The following is a 10900-nucleotide window of genomic DNA, read 5'->3' as shown; positions in this document are numbered from 1 at the left end:
AAAGTGATTGCCACATGATTTATAATTGAGGTGGGACTGCACATCAGTGGTGGAAAATGTCAGTCTTTTCAATAAGTAGTGCTGAGACAGTTGAGTATTTATGTGAAATTGAATGAAATTAAAGCTCCTACTATACACCATAGACAATAATTCTGTGTGACATATAGAATTAAGTGTGTCTTGTATATGTGACAACTTACTTTAATGCATTCTATAATGAGGCAAAATCCTAGAAGAGATCATAACAGAACATAGTTCTGAAAGACTTACAAAATATATTTCCTACTTGCTTTTGAGTTTGTATAGATTTTTGCTCTTCAGATTCCAGCTAACGTGCGGACTAAACATACACATTGTCCTTAACAGCAGCTACAGCCTTCAGGATGTAGATTAACAATAGCACTCCTCACCTTCCATGGGTGTGTAGTTTTCTACACAAAGCCCCATGTCCTGTTTTCCCATCTCTCCTGCTTCAGCCCCTCTTCTTCCTGTGCTACTGAGGTATCTACATAGGTGAGTCCTACAGAGGCAGATGAAAATCAGGGGACAGGGAAGTAGGGTGCGTCCATAACATCCATGCCCTGAGAGCAATCCCGTGGGATGAAGATGTGATTAAGGAATAAATGATACCATTTTACAGAAATAACTATAGTTAGTACAAATGGCTTATTTTAATCTGTAGTTTTGCACCAAAGGAACAGATCGGTGCTGAAATTAAATGGAGGAACTTTTATCAATTGCAGAAATAAAGTCAGATCCATGGGTTCATTAGTGCTAATTAAAAGAAAAATATGACCACAAAGAAAAAGATTTATTTAAAGAACCTAATCCACAGCACTAATACTGGTACACTTTTAAATTCCGATGTTACTAGTTATCAAATATATAGTATACTGGAAAATATTTACATTGTTTGATAGACCATTTGTAAAATGGCATACTCATTCAGAAAGCATACTTAAAACACAAAAATATTTAATGATGTTGTAAATGTTAAGTTACCTTTGCATATGTTAAACTGAAATATTTTTATGTAAATATTTTTTAATTATTAAATGTACTAAATTGTTTTTGAGCTTTTTGAGACACATAAATGAATAACACATAAACACTGAGGAGTTATTAAATGAGTCCATGTTGAATTTGATTAAACTGAGATTTTAAAACCCAGAAAATTAAAACTATATATAACGTACCATCTGGTTGTTGTAAATTCAGGGTATGTTGTAAACAGTATAACCAGAATTTAGATAATATATATGAAAAATTATTCATTAACCAAAGGGTTTTTGTTGGCTGTTCTCATCCATTTTGGGTTCTTAACAGGGAAATTATGATAAGGTTAGGTTTAAAGGCTTTTCTAAATAAGCCATATACTTGATCAAAGTTAGAAATTGGTGGCAGAGCTCCATTGTGGCAAATTATATACTCCAGATTTTTTTTTTTTTGCATAGAAAAATATAGTGGACTATTCCCTAAGGAAAACATGTTTGTTCTTTTTACCACTTCACTATGAAGATCAAGTTTTGTCCACTTGGCCATGTAAAGGCTTCCTTGTCCCCTTCATGAGGTCTCCTATCCAGTCTATATTCATTTCTCTCCACATACCCCATGAACTTCAACAACTCTCACATACTTGCTCACACCAAATAGGAATCTCTTAGCCTGAGAATCTCCTCTCAGCTCTTTCCATGCCTCTTTAGGAACTGTAACCTTTGCAGTTTCTAGATTTTCCGTCTGTATATGTGAATGCTCATAAGCAGAAACTTATTTGTTTCTCCAGATCTGAATGGCATAGATTTAACTCCTGTGCAAGATACTCCTGTGGCTTCAAGAAAAGAAGATACATATGTTCATTTTAATGTGGACATTGAGCTCCAGAAGCATATTGAAAAATTAACCAAAGGTTTGTAATTATCAGTTACTGACTTCTTAAGGACTTCTTAAGGACAGTACTTATCTGGGTTTGTGTTGATAGTGTACTTAAAACAAGATCTTATGTCACATAGTTATGAATATTGACTTAAAGAAAGTCAAATCAACATTTTTTTAAATTATGAGAATTAGCAGTTGCATTATCTAGTTGTGTAATAATGTGGTTAAATATTATTTGACAGGGAAGTATTTCTCATAATACAGAGTTAAGGAAGCAGGTTCTCTAATAATTACCTTAAGTCCTTTTAGGAACCTAATGATTACTTTCTAACAGTTAAGGAATTATTTTTTTTCTTTCAATAAGATGCTTTGGGTAAAAAGATACTATAACTGGCAGTTAGTTTGTAAGAATATGGAAAGGACAATCTGGGCATGGTGGTTTCAGGAGGGAGAGAAATAAAATATCAAAGGAACTCTTTTAAATTTCTATTCTAATATAGGTGCTTATTGAAACCATTTTTATAGGTACTGCTGATACTTAAGTAACTTCTGTTTTTCTTGTGGTATTTAATATTTTATATTCTTTGGTAGTTTATGATTCTACCTGTGTACATAGCTTACATTCTTGCTATACAATTTTGTTGTACTTTGTAGAATTAAATGATATGGAGAAATGTCACTCAGACATGGTAGATGAGCTTGGAGTGACAGCCACAGTGAGTTATCAACAGTTGTGTCATCAGACTGTTTGACACATGTTACTTTGTAAAATCATAGGCTTCTGGTGACACATAAGAAATGTGTGGTCTCTGGCTTATGTGGTTTGTTTTAATTCCTTAGGTGCAGCTATCTTCTTTGAATTCAAACACTACAAGCCTAAAAAAAGGTTTACCAGCACCAAGTGTTTTACTTTCATGGAGATGGATGAGATTAAACCTGGGCCAATTGTAATAGAACTGTAAGTGATATACACATAGGATTCATACTGTACTAATGGTTACTAGTTCATGTTTCTTCTTAGTCCCTCTTATCTAGAATGTAACATTGGAGTAAATCAATCATCAAAGTATTTTAAACAATCATCTTTCTATTGTGGTTACAGATACAAGAAACCCACTGACTTTAAAAGAAAGAAATTGCAGTTATTGACCAAGAAACCACTTTATCTTCATCTACATCAAACTTTGCACAAGGAATGATTCTGACATGAGTAATGTGGAATTTCTGTGAATTTTACCACTCAGTACAAACCATCATAGCTCTGGGTAGCATATTCATCCTTCAGGAGGCAGGAAGTGAGCCGTACCTATAGGCCAGTGAGTCCTTTGCAAAGCTGTACCACAGAACTAAAGTCCAGCACCTCATTGTTATGACTCCTTTGGATACAAGGTTTATTGTAGATTTTGAAACATGTTTTTACTTTTCTATTAATTGTGCAATTAATAGTCTTATTCCTAATTTACCACTGTTCCTACCCTGCTTCCTGGAACAATACTGCTGTGGTACGTATGCTCATCTTCAAACTTTAAAATACAGCAATAAGAATGTGCTAGAGTTTACACATTTGCTCACTTTTGCTCCAATATGGTCTTTTGATTTGAATTAACTTCAAACTTTTGAATTGAAGTGGGTAGGATAGTACCAGATTGCTTTGAAAGGAAATTGGATCACTTATGGTCTGTCTTATAGGCTGTTCCTTAGAGCTGGCCTAAATTCACCCTCATCTGATAGTTCTACTTAGAAATAGTGTGCCTTGACCAGATCAATATCTTATATGGGAGTGCCCCCCAGATTGTAGCTGTGATTTTTTTCCAGATGACCAGATTGTTTTTCTGAAAGTGAGCATATTTTTAGTCATGTTGATTAGTTGTTCTACATCACATTGCTATTGATTCTAGGGTTAACATTAATGATTCCAGGGTTAACATTAAAACCATCTCTCTCAGAATAATTACAAATTTTGGGGTGGGTTTAAATCATGTTATCTAAAAATAATTGAGTCAGATGCTAATGAGATACTGCAGGAACAACTGCTGTTTTTCTGACAACTGACTGTGAAACCTTAAAACCTGCATACCTTGTCTTTATAAAGTGATGAGTATGCAAAATCTGGAAAGATATTCTATTTTTTAATATAGGTAGATACAACTGCCATTTATTTCCTATTTAGATATATTGACATTCATATGAAAATATGCAGGCCATTAGCCTATTATAATTTCACCATTTACATTACTTTTAACTTAATGATGAGACATAAATAAAACTTTCATAGTACACAAGGTGGATATTTGATACACAGAACATAAAGATTTGTGAGGAGCTTTTTTGTAGGTTACATGTAGAACCCATGTATTTTAATATTCACTATTTTAAATGAACCATGCATGAAGGGAATGCAATACTTGGCCTATTTTTAAACTAGTGTAAACCCTAATCATACCATCTGTTTGCTTTTTAAAATGAATAACAGTAATTTTAGCCCTTGCACTTCAAGAGATCTAGTCTTTAATTTTTCAGTTGTCTGTTAGGTCAATTTTGTTTACTAGATGAATGTTAATAAAACGATATGAGCCTGAAAGAATTCTCAACCAAATTTAGTCTTTTCTTTCATCTGGATTGGGTTAATTTCACAAGTGCAAAAATAGTTCAGTCTACAGTAGTTCTAGGAAATGAAGAATTTGCCTTAATAAAATGTTCACTCAACTGAAACTCTGAGTAGTCAAAATTTCCAGACTGTAAACTTCTCAAGAGAAGGGCCTCATCTTCTCCATGTCATGTAAACTTTCCAAGGTGCTTGGCAGCACTCTGTACCCTGTGGAGTACTCAGTACCTTTTTGTTTGATGTTACTGATGTTGAAGTTGCTCCATTAAAATCTACTATTAAAATGTAGCAAAACTGATACATTGTTCTTTCTGTTTTTTCATAGACTATAAAACATGTATATCAAAGTGATAATTTAAAAAAAAAAAACCTTTTTTTTTTTGGTTGTAGATGGACACAGTACCTTTATATTTATATGTGGTGCTGAGGATCAAACCCAGTGCCTCACACGCAACCCCAGCCCCTCAAAGTGATAATTTATATGAAGAAACATTTAGCATCCTTCACATAAGAATGCTTTTTTTTAACCTCTATTTATTTATGTGATGCTGAGGATTAAACCCAGGGCCTTGCCTGTGCTAGGCAAGTACTCTACCACTGAGCCACAACCCCAGCTGCCACCAAAGAATGGGGTTATATGAAAAAAAAGAGGATGCTTTGTATGAATGTCTTTCATCAGCATGCACTTTGAACTCTGATCTGCAGTAAGTGCTCCAGCAATAGGGTAAAGCACACTGGTTACTACAGTAGAACAGAAGGTGCTAACTCATCTTTGGAGTTAGATCCAAGGGAACTCCCATAATGGCATGAAAATTTAGCTGTTGGTAATAATTAGAACCATTGCTGTTACCTCTGAATTTATAATTAAAATACCAATTCCTATAATAAGAAGCACAATCCTGGTAATGCTTAAGTGTAATTTCCATAATAAAATATTTTATTATCTACAAACACATGTCATCCTCTTTTCCCTTGATTGGGGTCTTAAATATACAATGTTCTTATTCAGCTAGAATGATTTCCCTGGTCAGTGCATTGTTCCCAATACCATCAAGTAACACAAAGTCATCAGCATCTTCAAAGTCTTTTAGGGAATTGCCTAGGGAGGCTGGGGACATTGTCCCAGACCCATCAGAGGAAAAACTGTTTTCATAATTATATAGCTCTCACATGCAAGTTCTTCCGCATGCCTTATCTTTATTGGATGCACATGATTAATAAGGAGATGCTTTGCTTGCTTGCTGCATTCTTCCTGCCATGCTTATGGTTTCTGACAAGTAATTTATTTAGTCACTGTGTTGTTTCTGAGCATTATAGTCAACTTTACTGACTCTTAATGTGTAAAGTGCTTTAACCACCTCGCAACCATCAAAATAAAAGATGCAGCTCAATGCCTCATTCTCCAGCATTGCCACAGGGCTCAATAATCTATAGATCATGTAATAATTTCATTTAGCAGCACAATAAAAGTCAAATTAGTTTCCATGAGACAGTTATGTATGATAATCTGGATTACTGTGGCCTCCTACTGACTGTATTAGCATTGTAATGTTATTTCCCCTTCTAGGATTCTGATGGTGTTTTTTTTCTTTCAGTTTATATTTATTGAATCATTATGAAAACTGAATTCTTAAAGTCTTGAAGAAATGGATTTATAAAAAAAATTAATGTGCAGTGATAATGATCTCAACCTGCAATGTATAACTTTTCTTCTCCTTTAGTTACTTTAACTCCTGGATTTTGAAAGTGTAGTTGAAAAGGTGACTCCATGAGGTTACAGCTGAAAATGAATAGCTAAACCCTATGTCTGCACTTACCAGGGCCAACATTTGCCAGTGACTTACCTTCTTTTATACAAAGTTGTCCTCCAGTTATATGGCAATGGAGAACCCATCATTTTGTCTGCATTTCAAAGCACTTGACTGTGATGTAAGTAATTTCAATCTTATGGATATGTTTCCCCTAGAATGAGTGTGTGTGTGTGTGTGTGTGTGTGTGTGTGTGTGTGTGTGTGTAACAGTCTTGGGTCAAGTTAAGGGTGAAGTGTAACCTGGTGTGCATCCTACCTGAAAAATAAGAAATGAAAGCACTTTTTAAAAACAGGATTAATGAGTTGTTTCTCAATATTTCAAAGTACTGGCTCACACATTTTGTTAAGCTTCTTTGGTAATACAGAGTTTAGCAGTTTTTCAACCTGATCTTCTTTTTAAATGTTGGTACTACTTAAAGTGATTCAGTTCTACTGGAGAGGTTGAGAATTTGGAGACTTTCTACCTTAAGAAAAAAGAATTCAGTCCTATGGAGCTTCCATATTAGCTGTTATAAAATCCACATATGAACTATTGATTCATATTCTGCCAAAATTTACCTTTTAATTTTGAAATAAACAGACTATTCTCTCCTCTGCTTCAGCTCCTACCTAGGAGCTCCTGTTATGCCAGATTGCTCATCTCCATGCTCCAGTACATCCTCAAAGTGTTCTTTCACCCTTCTTACTTGAAGCTGCTGTGCTTCAGCTCACCAGACAGCATCATCTCAGCATCCTGTTATCTTAGCGCTGCCGAGTGTGTCTAACTCAGCAAAGCTACACTCCGTAGAACATCATTTCAGGGCCGTGAGACTGGACTGTGTAGCAGGAACCCACTGAGAATGAGCCTTTTTAGGCATCATTAGGCAGAGACAAGAATAAATAAAAGAAGGAAAATATGCACTGTGTTTTATCCCGGAGATTTTTATGGTAGGAATGAAAGTACGTAGAAAGTGATGAAGGAAGACAAGGAAAGATCTGAAGAAGGAAGAAGAAGAGAGAAGGGATGAGAGTAGGAGAGAGGAATGACAGAGCCAGGAAAGGAACTTACAGAGAGGAAGTCGAATTCATTCCTCATTTAAGACTTCTCCTTAAGAGACTTACCCTTCCACAAAGAAAGCAGAACCAAGCATGACAGAGCCTTGCCACCTTTCTGCAAAGGTTGTAACTTTCTGTGTTCTGCTAAATTCCTAATTATGTCCACCCCATCCAGTGTAACTATACTTTAGATCTTTGTGTACTAAAAAGTTACATAGATAAAGACAAAATTGATTAGAGGAAGTATTAAAACCCCTTCCTGAAATTAATAAATGATATTCAGTTTACTAAATAACACAACATGCACAAAAAGAAAGCAAGAGCAAATGATATACAGTGTGTGGGGCTTTCATTTAAAATCTTGCCTCCTAATAAGGCAGTAAAATCTCCTGTCAGGGCATCTGTAATATATTCTCTTTTCTTTAGTCTATTCCAGACTTTATTCTGGTTCCATTTTGTTAATTATCTGTGCTGTTCTTGATTTTGTCCAACATGCACTATTTCCAAGATTGTGACATTGAAATGGAAAAAAAAGGTAGAGAATTCTTATTCTGTCTGCAGTTGCAAAAAAATAAGGATTTCAAGATAATATTCTTCTTCCAATGTAAATTCATAGCCCTATTCATCTCTTTTCTGATTTCCTATTTTTATGTTAGAAGCTCCGCTTCATTCAATGCCTTGACTGTAAAGCATCATTGCAGGTGCTAGTTTCCTTTAACCACAGCTCTGTCTGCTCTACTCTGTGGCATGGTGGTTGAAGAAATTATATAAACTTCCTCATCTTTTTGTAGGAGAAAAATAATTTTCAACTTGAGTATTAGTGAAAAGACTCACCCCATCAAGCAGAGGACAACGAACAACGTGATGCAACTTTCCTTGCTCCTTATACATTTCTTTACATTTCTCCCCCCACCTCCAGCAAGCAGCTCAGTTGTACCAGTGATTTTTCTGTTTAGAAGTTTCATGACTGGAAATGTGAGCTATTATCATGGGAACAAAAGTTACTTCATTTACACCCAGGTATGATGATGGGTGTAATCCCATTGGTCTTTCAGGGGAAATTCAGTTACTTAGAAGTCATAAAATGTTCCATTAATTACCATTAATGAAAACTGACAATGACTTCTGGGGATTTTGAGAAATCTATGCAACAAATGCTTGAACAAAGAAAATATTATGTGTGGTTACTCTTCCAGATGACTCAAATTTAGTGCTTCTTATTTAAAAAAATGAAAATACAAATAGGCATGTTACCTTCCTGAAACAATATACAAAAACAGATTAATGCATGTGCATGATAAAAAATATTTATGCATTTTGGATGAAGCATGCTTTTTAACATTTTTACCTAATGCTCCAAAATTCTGGAGAGGTGAATACCATTGATAAGGAAACATTCTATTCCTGAAAGGGACATTGGAGATGTCAAAATTGAGTTGTTCTAACCCAAGGGTGAGAATTAGTACCAATTTAGTATCTAAAAAACACTGATTCTTGGGATTCCATATTTAGAGATTCTCCTGCAGTAAGTCTAGGGTTGAGTACAAGAGTTTATATATTGAAAACTTGCATTTGGTTAGGACGATGTTGAATAAAAGTGGTGAAAGAAGGCAATCTTTTCTTGTTTGTTTTTGGAGGAAATGCTTTTAGTTTTTTTCTGTTTAGTATTATGTTGGCCTTGGATTCAGCATATATCTCCAGTTTTGTTTCTAGTATCCCTAGTTATTCTAATGTTCTGAACAGGAAGAGGTGCTGTATTTTGTCAAATGATTTTTCAACATCTATCTTGTTTTTAAGTCTATTGATATAGTGAATTGTTTATTGATTTTCATATGTTCAAATAACCTTGTATCCTGGGATGAACCACACTTGATCATGATGCACCTTTTAAATATGCTTTTTTATGTGATTTGCTGGAATTTTGTTGAGAACTTTTGCATCTATGTAAATCAGGGATATTGGTCTGAAGTTTTTTTTTCCCTTGATGTGTCTATATATGGTTTTGGTATCAGGATGATATTAGCCACATAGATTGAGTTTAGAGAGGTTTCCTCCTTCTCTATTTTATGGAATACTTTAAGGAGCAATTAGACAGAAGAAAAAAAATTAAAGGGACATAAACAGGCAAAGAAGTACTCAAACTATCACTATTTTCTTCTATATACAGATGATCCAAAATACTCCACCAGGAAACTTATAGAACTAATGAATGAATTCAGCAAAGTAGCAGGATATAAAATCACCCATAAATCAAACATGTTTCTATACATCAGTGATGAATCTACTGAAAGATAAATTAGGAAAACTACCCGATACACTATTAATAGCCTCAAAGAAAAAATAAAATACTTGGGAATCAATCTAACAAAAGACATGAAAAAACTCTACAATGAAAACTACAGAACACCAAAAGGAATAAATTGAAGAAGACCTTAGAGGATGGAAAGGCTTCCCTTGCTCTAGATAGGCAGAATTAATATTGTCAAAATGGCCATACTTCCAAAAGCATTTATACAGATTTAATGCAATTTCTGTTAAAATCTCAATGACATTTTTCATGGAATTAGAAAAAGCAATCAGGAAATTCATTTGGAAAAATAAGAGAATACCCAAAGTAATCCTTAGCAAGAAAAGTGAAGCATAAGGCATCACAATACCAGACCTTCATCTATACTACAGAGCTATAGTAACAAAACCAGCATAGCATCAGCACCAAAATAGACATGTAGATCAATGGTATAGAGTAGAAGACAGAGACAAACCCCCACATAAATACAGTTATCTCACACTAGAGAAAGTCACCAAAAACATTCACTGGAGAAAAGAGCCTATTCAGCAAATGTTGCTAGGAAAATTGGAAAGCCACCTGTAACAAAATGAAACTAAACCTCTATCTCTCATCCTTCATGAAACTCAACTGAAAATGGATGAAAGACTCACTAGAACAGAGATCCTGCATCAATAGAAGAAAAACGTAGTCACAAATATTCATGATGTCAGCCTAGGATCTGACTTCCTTAACAAGACCCCTCAAATGCAAGAAGTAAAATCGAGAATCTATAAATGGGATGAATTCAAACTAAAAAGCTGCTTAGCAAAGGAAATAATCAAGAATGTGAAGAGTGCATCTACAGATTGGGAGAAAATCTTTACCACATGCACCACAGGTAAAGCACTAATCTCCAGGATATATAAGAGCTCAAAAAAAATTAGCACACACAAAAAAATCTCAAATAACCCAATTAATAAATGGGCTAAGGAACTGAACAGACACTTCACAGAAGAAGAAATACAATCAATCATTAAATATATGAAAAAATGTTCAACATCTTTAGCATTTAGAGAAATGCTAATCAATACTGATCTATGATTTCATCTCATTCCAATCAGAATCACAATTATGGAGGATTCAAGCAACAATAAATGTTGATGAGGACATGGGGAAAATGTACACTCATACATTGCTGGTGGGTTCACCATTATGAAAAGTGGTATGGAGATTCCTCAGAAAGCTTGGAATGGAACCACCATTTGACCAAGGTATTCCACTCCTCAGTTTATACCCAAAGGACTTT

This window comes from Callospermophilus lateralis, unplaced genomic scaffold (assembly GCF_048772815.1).
Source record: "Callospermophilus lateralis isolate mCalLat2 unplaced genomic scaffold, mCalLat2.hap1 Scaffold_550, whole genome shotgun sequence".
In the NCBI taxonomy this organism is placed as follows: domain Eukaryota; kingdom Metazoa; phylum Chordata; class Mammalia; order Rodentia; family Sciuridae; genus Callospermophilus; species Callospermophilus lateralis.
Note: the sequence above shows the minus strand (reverse complement) of the source record.